Raw genomic sequence first — 14,073 nt, 5'->3', positions numbered from 1 at the left:
TTCGAGGCATGGTGTAACCCTGCCTACCTCTCTAGCAATAAGGAAATAAAAGCTTCCACTTATTGGGCTTCTTTCACATCCTCAAAGTTCTTAAATTTCTCCACTGACACTGGCTTCTCTTCCTGAAAGGACCTGATTAGTTAATAACTTCTATGCATCCTTCACATTTCAACTTGAGCATTGCTTCTGGGGAAGACTTATCTAAAGATCCTGCTGAGGTGATTTTCCCCAAAACCCTGAAGTTACCAATCAGAAGTAATTTCTACATTTATATGTGGGATTATTAGATAAACTGTTGTCTTATGATTTCAAGTAAACTCCATGAGAGAAGAGCTGTATCTTGTTTTTTTTTTTGTTTTGTTTTGTTTTTTTTCATTGCTTCCCCAGGCACCTAGAATGATTAGAACATAGTCAGATTTTGGCAAACCATTGTTAGTTGAATAAAGCTTCTCCCTCCATCTTTGTTCAATACACACAAACTATCATCATAGTTATTCAACTGAAAGAGCCATTTCTGGGCAGCCACTCTGATCTGGATTAGGAGGCTGAAGAGTACTGGTAGTTTTGCTAGAGGGTGCCTTTGAAGATCCCCAAAGGTGCACAGTACTACTCCCAGTCAAGCTAAAAAGTCTTCTGTCTGTCACTGGTAAGGGTCAGGAAGCTTCATACCTTCAGACATTCAATGTCTACTTGTCACAGCTCATGGCAAATCCTAAGAATGTGAATTGCTAAGTGTAAATAATTCCCTCCCTCAGACCAGGGAGGTTCTCACAATAATGGAGCATGCTATACTCTCAGAAGAAAAACAGGCAGGCCCAGAAAATTGAACTTCAGCTGTGTATCCACTATTAATGCATTTTAGCATGCTTACACATTTCTTATTTGAGTGACCCAACCCGCCCTGCCAATTCTGAATTTATTACAACAACAACCTGTATCTGCATCTCACTTTCTACCATATGTTTTCTTTCTGTGTTCCCTTTTTAAATCCATAAGCTTCCCACCCCAGATCACTCACAGAGGAATTGATGTTACAGGTGAGGCTAGGACTCAACCTCAGCATAGCTCACAAGCAGTACTGCCTTACTGATACTATGTCTTACCTGATGGTGTCACTGGAGTCAAAAGAGAAAAGTTCTAAGAAGATTTAATTTATCTCAATACAACAACAAATAGGGTGTTTTCCTTTGTGTTCTTACTTGTATTGACTATGACATTTTTCAGAACACCTGTAGACTTTAGTTAACCTTCCATCTGGGCCACCTTGCTTCCGCCACTGTTCCTGTCTACTGCCTCAAATCGTCCTGTTTCAAATGCTACCTTTGGACCATGATTGGTTTTTCACCTAACAAGGATATCAAAACAAATGTTTTATTATGAAACATCAAGCTACCTAAGAGAATGAGTCTTCAGAGAAAAATGTTAAAATTGTAGAAACACTGGCTTAGCTAAACCAATAAAGATAAACAAAACAGTGAAGAGTTTTATTTGAAAGTTTTCTAGAGTTTCACACTTTGACCAAAGCTCTTAATATATGCTGTGTTCCCTGCCAGGATTTTTATTCCATACATTTTTTAAAATCCTGACATTGGGAGAGAAGATAATATCTTCCCAATATTTTATCTGGTGTATTTTGTTTAATATCATATCAAACCTATTTTATATAATGACAATGTCAAGGGTGTTGCTGCTGACCTTGGTGATTGCAAATACATAACAGAAAGTTTGATGTGGTCCAGAAACTGTTCTTTGTGCTTTCCATGTATTTACTTGTTACTCCAATATTAATTAATGCACTCAACAAACATCATGTTCAACCCATACATAGATAAAATGTAATCCAGTAATGCTGATGGACATTTTCACTTGCCTTTTGATCCAGAGGACATCTGACATTGTAGTGCATTCAAGACTTTTGGGATTGAATTCCGTGTCTCTTCATGTTTCTCTAGCCTGGAGAGAAATTTGACTATCCTTGCTGGCTAAATAGTTTTGGGGAAGTTGCTTAACCTAATAATTTGTTTGTTTCCTCATCTGTAAAAAGGGATGATTACATTAATACTTACCTCATAGCATTGCAATGAGTACCATCTTAGTCCATTTTCTGCTGCTTTAACAGAATACTCAAGACTGGGTGGCCTTATAAAGAAAAGAGATTTATTTTCACTTAGGGTTCTGAGGACTAGGAAGTCCAAGAGCACGACACCAGTGTCCACTTGGCTTCTTTTTGCTGAGAGCTATGTGTTACTTTATCTCGTGGTGAAAAAAAAAGTGGAAGGGCAAGTAGGAACATGTGCAAGGGTGGGTTTGATTTATAATAATCCACCCTTGGAAGTAACTAATCTGGTCTCACAGCAACTACATTAACCTTTTGTGGGGTGGGGCCACCATGACCCGAAGCCTCTCCCATCTCTCAATATATTACAGTGGCAATTAAATTTCAACATGAGTTTTGGTGGGAAACAGACCATAACCAAATCATAGCAAGCACTAAGTGACATTTATTTGTTTGTTTGTTTTGTGTTTCTGGGGATTTATCCCAAGAGTACTCTACCATTGAGCTACACCCTCAACCCATTTTATTTTTATTTTATCTTTTTTTTTGATACCAGGGATTGAACTCAGGGGCACTCAACCACTGAGCCATATCCCCAGCCCTATTTGTATTTTATTTAGAGACAGGGTCTCAATGAGTTGCTTAGTGCCTCACTGTTGCTGAGGGTGGCTTTGAACTCAAGATCCTGTCTCAGCCTCCCAAGTTACTGGGATTACACATGTGCACCACCACACCCGGCTCAGTTTTATTTTTATTGTGAGACCCGGTCTTTCCCTCACCATTCTCCTTGTACCTTCTTAGAAGGCAGGAAACAACCAGTATACTCTTTGAGTCCTCAGGATAGAAGACAGGGCCTGGCACACAGGAGGACCCCAGTCAACACTTGTAGAATTGGAATACATGCTAAATGACTGGATGAACAATCCCAGTGTCCTAACGATGAGCTATATGGCTATCACTGTGCAGAGGGTGGGAGGGCAATGGAATAACCATGGATCTCTGTATTAGGACCATGCAGAAGAATGAGACCCATTCTGCGGTATTGATCTTTCATATCTTTTAGCCAGTTAGGGTGTTCCTCTCTGCAGATAAAATATTTTCTTTCTGAAGGGACCCCCATCTATTTTCTCCTAAGGCTTTTGACTGATTGGATGAGGCCCAACTACACTATGGAGGGTCATCTGCTTTATTCAAGGTCTACTGAAGTAAATGTTAGTCTCATCTAAGAAGTACCTCCAGAGACCTCAAGCCTGGTGTTTGAAAATATACCTGTGTACATGGCCTAGCCAGGTGAAAACATAAAGCTAACCATCATAGGCCAGCTAATACAAATCATCAAGTTCTATATTAGAAAGGTAAGTGACTACTTAAGTTTCTGTATTAATCTCTCTTCTTGACCCAAGTAATCAACTCAAGCTCAGTCCAATTCTGACCTGACCTGAATGCCTGCCAGGGCTGAGATAGGCTCAGGATAGGCAGGTACACATGCAAGTACATCTTGGAAACCAATCATTTACAATTGTTCAGGCACACCCAGCAGAACATGTCAGTCAGACAGGGCAACTGACCAGGGCCTCCAGTGTGGCCCCCTACTGTGTGACCTTTCACTGTCCAGTTCCTGGTCCTTGTGTCTTTGGTTTCAGAGGAACTGCCAGAGGCAGTCAGCTCCAGTTTTGTTAGTCTGTGACACCAGTTCTTCCCCTTTCCAAGTGTGGATGACATTGATGGGTGTTCTGCATGGGAAGTTCACACGCTGGGTCACCCCTGCTGTCTCTGTCAGGTGTGACTGGAAGCTTGGCAGGCAGGGTGATTTCATTTTTTCTCTTAATCTTTTCTTCTTATCAGTTGTGCCTATGGAAAGTAGTGAGTGTGATTTCAAAGTGCTCATAGTGGATAGAAAGGCAGCATGAGTAGTATTTGTTCAGGAAAAGGGGAAATTTTCTGGAACCATTTAAAGAAACATAGATCATTAATGTCCTCTCCCACCCTTGTCTCTCCCCAGGTGGCAGGGTTTGAGGTTTCTCCATTGTTAGGAAATCAGCATGTTCCATTCTGTCATCTAAACTTCTCATTTCTTTTGTCTGAAAGGACTATATGCAAGATGATGAAAACACTGTCATAGTAAAATAATTTTCTATAATTTAACTATAAAGACACATCATATCTAGGAACTGTCAGGATGAAATCTTGAATTTAAAAAAAATTAAACAGGTTTCCATAGCCTCCCATCCCTTTTGTCTCTATCATTTATCCAGTGAGAACACTGGAAAAGAGCAATCTCTTGCTGGAAACACTGCTTGAATAGTCAAACTGTCTGATATGTTACATTAGTTTTATCACACATCCAGATGCAATATCCACAAAATGCAAGGTCATTTTAAAAATTATCCCTTTTTATCGTCTTGCTGAAAAAACATCCCAACCCTTAGCAGTGCATTTAGTATTTACAGGGTTGCCATTATAGGAGCTAAGGGAAGTACTGTCTGGAGCATTGGAAGGGGGCCTGCAGTAGCCAAGCTGAAAAACAGGCTGAAGAGTGTTTTCCCCTCTGCTTTACCTAAAACTTTGCTCCAGCCTAGGGAATTGATTAATTTTTTTCCTCTCCCATTTCAAAGAGAGAGCAACTCAAAACATTTAACATTTTTGGTCTATCCAAAGCTCACTTTGGGGAACCTTTAGTTACTTTCTGCTCCTGCCTAGAGAGAGAACAAAAAACCAAAGCCAGCACCTAGCTGCACCTATTTCTCTTCACATCATTCAGAAAGGCCAAGGCAGCCAAGGGATTCTGTGAGTCAACTCTCCTTCAGTCAAATGTATTATTTTTAAATTCTATAATTCGCATTTACTTCTCATAATAGACAACAGTTCAACTGCTGTTTCATATTATGGGTAAATCCATAGTCCCCAGACATCAAAGGGTCATCACTCATACCCCCCATCACCAAACTGTAGTGAATCAGGGTCTTGCCAGGGAATCACACAACTGCCACCCCTGTGCCAGGATTCTCCAAGACTATCCTTACTTTCAATGATTCTCCAGGAGGACTTGCAGAACTCAACATATAGTTGTCCTCATGGTTAAGACTTGTATAGCCAAAGGATGCAAAGCAAAATCAGGGAGGGGCAAAGTCTAGAAGAAACTAGTAAAACTTCCAAGGGTCCTTTCCCAGCAGAGTCACACAATTTGTCCCTCCAGCAATGAATTATGACAACACGTGTGAAGTGTTGTCTACCAGGGAAACTCATCAGAACCTCAGTGCCCAAGTTTTTTATTGGTGGCTGCTCACAATAGGCACCCTCTGCCCAACATGTATGTACCAAGATTTCAGATTCCCAGGAGGAAAGCTGGGGTTTAGCATAAATCATATTGCTTGAACAAAGAGTTTAAGAGCTAATCACTCTTATCAGGCACATAATGATGGGAAACTTCCCCGAATCCATTTTCCCAGTTGCCAGGCAAAGGTCAATATTGTAAGCTGGCCTTTCTCAGGACAGTAGTCTCAGGCTTTCTATATTAACTTTTTTTTCTGCACAGAAGAGAACACAAATATTCAAAATACATAATAAAATCAGACAGAACTGAACAAATCAGCAATATAGAGATTAAATGAATGATACCATGAACCAAGTGGATTTAGTTGACATGTACAGAACATTCCACATAACAATAGCAGATTATATATTCAAGTGCATATGGAAGTTTCACCAAGATAGACCATATCCTAGAACATAAAATAAATCTTACCAAGTATAAAATACTTGAAATCATATAAGAATTTTCTCTAACAAAAATAGAAAAAAACTACAAATAAAAAGTTGACAGAAATATTTCCAACTGTGTAGAAATTAAGTCATATACTTGTAAATAATCCACAAGACAAAGCAAAGTCCAAAAGAAAACTTAAAAATTAAAAACCTGCCAACCAGGCAATGAGAATTACTATGCTCTGTAAAAATGTTTTAATGCAGGTATATGTAGATATTAACACTAATTCTGTCTGGTTTCAAGCCAAATATATAAAGAGACTCATGTAGTATGTCCTCTTTTATATCTGGATTCTTTCACTTAACATTACTTCTGTGTACTCCTTTGTTCATTCCATCTCATAGTTGTATAGTACTCCAGGGTGCAGTATTCCAGTGTAGCACAATTTATCTGTACATTTCCCATCAGTGGATAATTGGGTAGTTTCCAGGTTTTTTGTTGTTTTTGTCATTGTTTTGTTTTATGCTATTATAAATAGGGTTATTTTCTCATGAGCATCTCTGTACCTTTCCTAGATTTACACATATGGGCAAGATTATTGACCAGATAGTTTATGATAGCAAAAAAGTAAATCAAATACCATCTAACCAATGACTTAATTAACAGTGATGATAATAAATAATGTCATATCATCAGAATCATTTCAGACTATGTGAGCTGGATAAATTACACAAGTGTTCCCTTGGTGGCTGTTGTGATGATGGCTCACAGCTCTAATGATGGCATGTGGGTCACAGTAACCAATGGGGCAGTGAGCTCTCTGAGCTCATCTCAGGGCTCTGGTGGGCAGAGATGAGGATAAATAGGAAGGAGCCAGTGAAAAAGGCACCTGCCTGCCACAAATCACTATGGAGCCAACTTATTCTGGCCTCTCTGGCCCATGGTTCTGGTCACAGCCTCAGCGTGTCCCCCTACCTGACCACACTGAGTACTTCTAGGAAGGCAATCCCTGGGGGTGAGGTGGCCCACATCAGTCCTTTCCCACTAAGTCTGACTTTCTCCTCCTTTTCTTGAGCCAAATCTGCTTTCTTATGGCTTCAGCTCCCCCTCCACTCAGGAGCATCCCCCATATGCTGAGAGAAAAATTATGCCCATTGAACAGGTTAGGAGACTGAGGCCATAAAGGGCAGGAACTGGATCTGCAGCAGCACAGCAGAGCAGTGGGTAGGTGGTGGGTAGGCCATCCCTTAACCCACAGCCATACATCTTCTCAAGCCACCTCAAGCCATGTGGAGATTTTCTGCTGCTTGCTCCCCTGAGCGGCCTCCTGGCCTGTACCTCCCCCAGACCACTAGACCTGGGGCACCTACCTGCCCCAATGAGGGATTCTAGACTCATCATTCAGGCCCTGGAAGAGGACTGGGCAGAGGCTGATCTAGCAGCTGCCCAGGATATATCTGGGAGTTTGGTGGCCTTCTAAACCCCAGGTTGCTGGAATTGTCCCCAATGCCTTTAGGATCTAGACCTGTGTGCCCTTAGGACTGGCCGAGCTGTACCCCGACCTGCCTATGGTTCCAGCTTCAGAGCCAATACATCTTGTGGGGGAAAAAAGCCTATAATGCAAACTTTAGATGAGAAGAAGATTAAAAATATTAGAGCCTTGGAAATGAACTCCTGGTAGGAAGAAGAAGAAAATAAGGAAGAAGAGGGCATATTCAGAAAACCCAGAACAGCACTCACTAAAATCTGGGACTATCAAGATGGTGCAGTCCCCACCCCCGGCCAGGCTGCCTCCACCTCTCCATATTTAGAGGAGGCAGCTCCAAGGGACACCTCGCCCTAAGGCTCATGCACTCAGGGCCTGTCACCCCTCTAGGAGTTAATGTTTAAAATTCCCTTGTCTTCTCTGAGGCCTTCGCTGTCTTGGAACTGTGACACTCCCTGCTGGCAAAGATGGGTATTGCTGCAACATAGACTCCATGGCTGAGTTCTACCAGGTAACACCAAGACCTCAATGTGTAACCACAGTCACCATGGGGCCACAGGCTTCTGCCAGGCTTCCCTAAATGAAAATAAAACTCATTTTAACTTAACAGGAACCTTAGGCTTGATCAACTATGATTTCATGGAAAATCACCCACCATCCATTAACATAAAAAGAGAATTTTTCTTAGATTTCAGTGTTTAAACAGAAGAAAATAACATGAACAAAACTCACAGGGAATATACTTGATATATGAGAAACATTAGTTACATAGTATATGAATTCCAGGATTGAAAAGTTTTCCTCTGTGAAAAGTAAGGTCTAACGGAAGTTTGATGTACATCTTTAATACATAAAAGAGAGCTCATGTATAATGGCATAATTTGGCGTGAACATATTTTATATACAGTTATGAAAAATGTGCTGTGAATGGATAATTATGAATGTAATGCATTCCACTATTGTCATGTATGTAAGAAATAAAAAAAAGAAGATCCCTTCATGTTCCTGTGTTTGCCTGTTGCAGCCTCAGCTCTCATTGTACAGAGATGTGACACTGTGACTCTCTTCAGAAAAGCAGTTGACAGAATATAGCCCCGCTAACTGTCTAAGCTTTCAAGATATATAAACTCTTGAGTTTATACATTTTTCGAAGTCCAGTAGTTGAGGTCAGTAACTCACATATAGTGGATCCTAATGATGAGGAATAAGATTGCTTACACTCTTAAAGAAAGTGGGGAATTCATTCCAAATTCTCACATATGGGATCCAATAATATATCCACTCTTAAAACATCAAAACATAAGCTTCAAAACAGAAATATCTTATAGCAAATTATGTAAGTGTTTGGAACCACTTCAATACTATATAAGAGACACCCAGAAAGGGAAGTAGAGGGGTTGTAGGATGTGTGCAGGTGACAACTGAGACCAGAGAGAGCATGGTCCACTGTGAAATTCAGATGCTGAGCCTACTAACAAGGAAGAAGAGGGAAAAGATGAAAAGAAGGCCCCTGAAAGGGACTGCACTCAGGGCTGATAAGAACACAGAAGGCCCCAAGGCCTCAGTTTCCTCATCTGATTGCTGATGATAAATTCACACTCTTAAGAGTTAGTGAAAGAAAAGCGTGATTCTTGTAAATTGGTCAGCTGGTTCCAGCACAGATTTAGTGTGAGGTAAATCCTGATAGTATTGTGATTATTACTAGAATCATTCTATGGTAATTGACATTGACATGCTGTTGTCCCCCACATGATGTGTACCCTGACCAACTGGCCATTGCTGGCTCTAAAAATGGGAGGGGAAGGGCACCAGCTAAGAACTGTGAGCAGCCTCTGGAAGCTGGAAGAGCAAGATGAATTCTCCCCCTAGAGCTTTCTGAAGGAATGAAGCCTGCCAACCTGTGAGACTTCTGACTTACAGAATTGTAAGATAATATATTTGTGTTGTTTTGAGTCACTAAGCTTGTTGTGAATTTTTTCCATCAGTAACAGGAAACAATTCAGGTGGGACATACATCCTTTCCACCCTCCTTCCCGTCCTCCCTCCCAGGCCATTTGTGTCAGAGACACCTAGCCCTGCAGCCTACACAGGATGTCACTGAGATACTCTCACAAGCAAACAAAAACCCCTAAAACCCAGGAGGCAATGTTAATATATTTTTAAAATTTTACTGTTTTGAAATCCATTCCAGTGATAGTTCAAATAATAAATTTTTATGGAGTTAACTCTTTTTTTTTCTTTGGTACTGGGGATTGAACTCAGGAGCACTTTACCACTGAGCTATCCTCAGGTATAGCTCAGGTAATGGGCCCTGTCTCATTACCAAGTTCAGTGACAGAGGAGACTGAAGAAGTTTCAGGTCCTCTGGTGAGGGTATGAAGGACCCAGTGCCTCATGAGGGTGCAGGCCAGGAAGGCACTTGGAGCATGGGGAAGCTCCTACCCTGCACATCATCCACTGTTATAACTATCCACACTGCCAAGGGGTGACAACCACAGGCATGTGCCAGATGCTGCTATCAGTAACTGACAAGTCATCTCATTTCATCCTCACATCACCCTGTGAGGAGGGAAAGTTACTACCCTGACAACAGATGATCTAAGGGAAGCACAGAGAGTCTAAGTAACTTGCCCACTGCTTGACATGGGGACATTTCAGTCTTAGATTTTGTCACTCTAGCCCCTGCTCTTGCCTGCCCTGCTAAGCTGTATCAACTACCAGATCAATTAAGCATAATCAATTAAATGTAATCAAAAATGAGGGATTTTTACATATATCCTACCCAAACCCCATAATTACCCAGCCTAATGGGGAGCAGACCCCACTTATGAATGAGGATCAGAGGCTCAGCAAAGACAAGTGACTCCCCAAGTCACACAGTTGGAAAAAGCCAGAGTCGACAGTTGAGACAAGGTTGGCCTGTCTCCAAACCATATTTTCCTTCTCCACTTCATCCCACAGACTCCCAGATGATTAAATGGTGCTCAGTGATACCATTACTTAAGATATCATGTGCAAAGTGAGAAAGAATGCAAGTATTTCAAGGAATCCAAATGTCTAGCACAGAGCAAAGGAAATGCTATTACTTGTGGGGAACACAGGGCAGGGAGCCAGATAGGAGCTTATCTTCTTTCAGCTGAGAATAGTAGACCAGGTTGATACACCTTAGGCTAGGGTATAGCTCAGGGGTGGAGGCTTGCCTAGCATGCAAAGCTCTGGGTTCCATCTCCAGCACCACAAAATAAAACAAAAATGCCCAAGTGTACACCTAGGCTGAGAGTGCTAAGGGGTGGGAGGTATGTGGCTTGATTGGGAGTACTTCTCTAGCATGCATCAGACCCTGGGTTCAATCCCCGGAATTGTAAAACAAAAACCCCTAAAACCCAGGGAGGGAATGGTAAGGAAAAGGAAGATATTTTTTTTTTAATTTTACTGTTATAAAATCCATTCCAGTGATAGTTCAAATAATAAATTTTTATGGAGTTAACTCTTTTTTTTTCCTTTGGTACTGGGGATTGAACTCAGGAGCACTTTACCACTGAGCTATATCCTCAGTCCTTTTCATTTTTTTATTTTTGAGTGAGGGTCTCACTAAGTTGCTTAAGGCCTTACTAAATTACTGAGGCTTGCCTCAAACATGTGATCCTCTTGCCTCAGCCTCTTAAGTCACTGGGATTATAAGCACATGCCAACACACTCAGCCTGAGTTATCACCTTTTTAAAAGAAATTCAGCTGTAAAGCATATAAGACATCATTCAATGCTTCATTTTTCCATAATTTTTTATTCTGAAATATTTACAAAAAAGTTGCAAAAATATTTTCCTCTCCCTTAAGCCAATGGCAGGAACATGAGGACATGATATGACAGTAATTCCTACAGTCAAGGACATTCGCCTAAATAACCACAATCCTACCATCAAAACCAGGAAGTCAGCATTGATACAGTACTGCCATCTGATCCTCAGATCCTTCTGATTTGGATCTAGATGTCATCAAAGGGTTCATGTATTAAAAGCTTTGACCCCAGCTTGGAGCTATTGAGAGGTGGTGAAATAGGTGAGGCCTACTGAGAGGTCTTCTAGCCATTGGGGATGTGCCCTTCCTTTCTTGATCACATCCTGGCCATAGAGTAAGCAGTTTTTCTAAGCCGTGTACTCCTGCTATGATATACTGCCTTGCCACAGACCTAAAAACAATGAGATGAAACCTCCAAAACTGTGAGCCAAAATAACTTTACTTCTTTCTTATTATTTTAGGTATTTAGTTACAGTAATAGAGAGCTAACTTACACAGACCCATTAAAATGTGCCAGTTCTGGGGACTGTGGCTGTGGCTCAGCAGTAGCGCACTTGCCTGGCATGTGTGGGGCACTGGGTTTGATTGTCAGCACCGCATATAAATAAACAAAATAAAGGCCTATCAACAGCTAAAAAAATATTTTAAAAAGTGCCAGTTTTTCCAAGAATGCAGTTTATATATAGTACTAGAATCCAGTTCATAATCACATTGCATTTAGTTATCCTATTCTCATTAGTGTCCTTCAATCTGGAATAGTTCCACCATCTCTCCAGGCTTTGATGCTTTGGGAAACTATAGGCCAGTTATTTTGTACAATGATCCTCATGTGGGTTTGTCCTGTTTCCTCTATTAAATTCAGGTTATGTTTATTTGGCAGGAATTTCACATATTTGCTTTTTCTTCTCATTGTTTTCTATCATGTGGCACATGATTTCAATTTGTTCTATTTCTGATGATTACTTTCATCACTTCTTGAAGAGTTACACTTTTCCCATTTATGATTAACTCAAATTTTATAACAAAATCCTTTGAAATTATTCAAATATTCCATTTTGAATCAAACTTGCAATTCATTTGTTTATTTATTTGTATTTGTATGGACTCAGTGTTTCCTGTTTTATTCAGTGGGATACAATCTATTACTATCATTATTTATTTTGATGCCAAAATTGTCCCCAGTTTGGTCATTAGGAGTCCTTTCAAGCAGTTTCCCTGTCTTAGCCCCCATCATTCCTTGAATATTCTTTTTTAAAAATATATTTTTAGTTGTAGATGGACACAATATCTTTATTTTATTTACTTATTTTTTATGTAGTGCTGAGGATTGAACCCAGTGCCTCACACATGCAAGGCAAGTGCTGTACCACTGAGCTACAACTCCAGCCCTTGAACACTCTCTTATTAGTGGCATCACGACTGAAGTCAGGTTCATCTTATCCTTTACCTTTCCCAGCTCTCCAAGGAGCCTTGGCTCCTCTCAGTGGAGAATGGCACTTAGAAACTAAAATCTGGGGGCTAAGTGTGCTTATTAAAATTGGGGTATTGCTTGTGCCAGGAATTTTGGAATATATGCATGCATGACATACATGTACATATGCACATCCAAATCTATCAATCTATCCACACATACAGGCATATATATTGAAAACCATGAGTTCATATGCAGACCTCCAGTACATCATCTCAGAGTTTGTTCTAGTTTTCTTGCTTTCCATATTTGTAACTCCCTTTGGAAAAAGTGAAAGACCTAGATCCTGTTATCTTTAATACACTTACCTCATTGATGAAATCCAATGCATATAAGCCATCCCTCTCCCACACAGAGGCCTTTCTCAGCTGCTGTGCTGAACTCTTCTCAACCCATTGACCTCCACACCTCACTTACACTTGCATCCCTTAGCCAGTCATCCTTTCCCCCACCTAATCTCCTGGACATCCTCCTTACAGCCTTAATCTCTGGCACCCACTCCAGGTTGTCTGCCGTCCTCACTATCATGCCCTCCTCACTATGCCTGGGCTCTAACTTCCCAAGTTGGGATGCCCCTACACATGTACATTTGCTTGCTCTGCCTCAGAGAATGGCCTTAGGACAATTCAGCTCAGGTGCAAAATGGAGGGGAAGGGAAAGAAAGGGTAGAGAAAGGGCATATTTTAAAAGAATTGATTTATTAAGGTAAATTGGCCAAATCTAGGCAATCTTATAAAGCCAGTGTATTTTTCCTCACTGTTCCTCATCTCCCCCTTTTTGCTTCTCTCCCAAATCTTAGTTCCTTTCTCATTCCTGGAATCCTGCCCTCCATCAAAAACAGAAATGTAGCCACGTGTGGTGGCACATGCCTATAATCCCAGCGACTCAGGAGGCTGAAGCAGAAGGATCACAAGTTCAAGGCCAGCCTCAGCAATTCAGTGAGACCTTGACTCAAATTAAAAAATGAGAAGGACTAGTAATGTAGCTCAGTGGTAAAGCACCTTTGGGTTTAATCCCCAGGAACCCCCCCCCAAAAAAAAGTAGAAATATTTTTGATGGGAAGAAAATGTGATATACATACACCCTGGAGTTTTATTCAGTCATAAAGAAGAATGTATTTACATCATTTACTGGTAAATGGATGGAACTGGAGAGTGTCACTCTAAGTGAAATAAGACAAACTCAGAAAGTCAAAGGTCATACATTTTCCCTCATATGTGGAAGCTAGAGAGAAAAAAAGGGGGGATATCATGAAAATAGAAGGAAGACCTACAGAGTACAAGGGAAGGAGGGGGAGGGAGGAAGAGAGAGAGAGGGGACGTACTAAGGAATAAAACCAACCAAATTATACTGTTATATTATGTGTTGTACAAATATAAACAACAAATCCCACTGATATGTATAATTATAATGCATCAATAAAAAGGAAAAAAGACACGTTGTCATGGTCACCATATAATAATACTACTGACACATTGGCTGACATTTATTGTTTGTGGCATACTACCTCTAGCTCTGAGTCTTCTTGTCTCCTGGTGCAATAGAAGGCCACCCTCCC

General features: G+C 40.7%; 1 long non-coding RNA gene across 1 annotated transcript in view; it reads left to right on the top strand.

The window, feature by feature from the left end:
- Window positions 1-8,238, top strand: part of LOC124098065 (uncharacterized) — a 33,172-nt gene extending 24,934 nt beyond the window's left edge. The window contains exon 7 of the long non-coding RNA XR_009227531.1: window positions 3,192-8,238. This is a non-coding gene — a long non-coding RNA (uncharacterized LOC124098065). The remainder of the gene's footprint in view (window positions 1-3,191) is intronic.
- The last annotated feature ends 5,835 nt before the right edge of the window (window positions 8,239-14,073 follow it).

The sequence above is a fragment of the Marmota monax genome, unplaced genomic scaffold, assembly GCF_021218885.2.
Source record: "Marmota monax isolate L192 unplaced genomic scaffold, Marmota_monax_Labrador192_F-V1.1 WCK01_AAM20220418_F8-fsc00223, whole genome shotgun sequence".
NCBI classification, from domain to species: domain Eukaryota; kingdom Metazoa; phylum Chordata; class Mammalia; order Rodentia; family Sciuridae; genus Marmota; species Marmota monax.
The sequence above is the reverse complement of the archived record's forward strand: the minus strand, read 5'-3'. Positions and strand labels throughout refer to the sequence as shown.